Consider the following 560-nt stretch of genomic DNA (forward strand, 5'->3'; position numbering starts at 1 on the left):
GGACAAGGCAATTAAACATGTTTCTTGTTTTCACTGGTTATCTTGTTTGTCTGCCCATCTGCAAACTCTCCTCTAGAGTTCTGCCTCAGGTTTTAGCTGCTGCCAAATCTTTTATGCTCCTATGCTGAGCAAAACATCTCCAGATTTAAAAGTAATGCCCTGCTTTTTCAGTATCTGCCTTGTGAGCTTTTAAATTATCCCTTTCTTTCAGCTCTTCCCTGCCACACAGAATTTACAGCTGCCCTTGCTTTTAAAAGTGCAAATTCATGGCTGTGCTGGGGAAAATGCCTCTTGGAGGTTGCTTTTGTTCTTGAGGAGGCTAACATTCTGCAAGTGTCCATTTTCAGATGCTGGGCTAAAACACAAAGGCATTGGCCAGCAGAGTTCTGTGGCCAAGAGTCATTTACTGTTTCAAGACCTCTGATACCTTGTTTGCAAGAGAGAGTAGAACCAGAGGGCTGCTACAGGCTAGAGGAAGGAGTGGAGGATTTGTGGTAGTGCTGCTGCTGTTTCAGCCAGGATGGGCCTCACAGTGGGAGAGCTGCTGTGGTTTTGGTTTG

At 45.4% G+C, this 560-nt stretch overlaps 1 protein-coding gene across 1 annotated transcript in view; it reads left to right on the plus strand.

Moving 5' to 3' along the window:
* PRPSAP1 (phosphoribosyl pyrophosphate synthetase associated protein 1) overlaps window positions 1-560 on the plus strand; it is a 24,838-nt gene that overhangs the window by 8,024 nt on the left and 16,254 nt on the right. The window lies entirely within an intron of this gene.

This window comes from Geospiza fortis, unplaced genomic scaffold, assembly GCF_000277835.1.
Source record: "Geospiza fortis unplaced genomic scaffold, GeoFor_1.0 scaffold244, whole genome shotgun sequence".
NCBI classification, from domain to species: Eukaryota; Metazoa; Chordata; class Aves; order Passeriformes; family Thraupidae; genus Geospiza; species Geospiza fortis.